The following is a 225-nucleotide window of genomic DNA, read 5'->3' as shown; positions in this document are numbered from 1 at the left end:
GTAGTTCGTATTTACTGATTTCACTTTCTAAACTCTAGCGAATTATAAATATTGTATATAACTACCAAAAGTTTGTAGTTCGTATTTATTGATTTCACTTTCTAGATTCTAGCGAATTATAAATATTGTATATAACTACCAAAAGTTTGTAGTTCGTATTTATTGATTTCACTTTCTAGATTCTAGCGAATTATAAATATTGTATATAACTACCAAAAGTTTGTA

Source organism: Limulus polyphemus, unplaced genomic scaffold (genome assembly GCF_000517525.1).
Source record: "Limulus polyphemus unplaced genomic scaffold, Limulus_polyphemus-2.1.2 Scaffold2256, whole genome shotgun sequence".
In the NCBI taxonomy this organism is placed as follows: domain Eukaryota; kingdom Metazoa; phylum Arthropoda; class Merostomata; order Xiphosura; family Limulidae; genus Limulus; species Limulus polyphemus.
Note: the sequence above shows the minus strand (reverse complement) of the source record.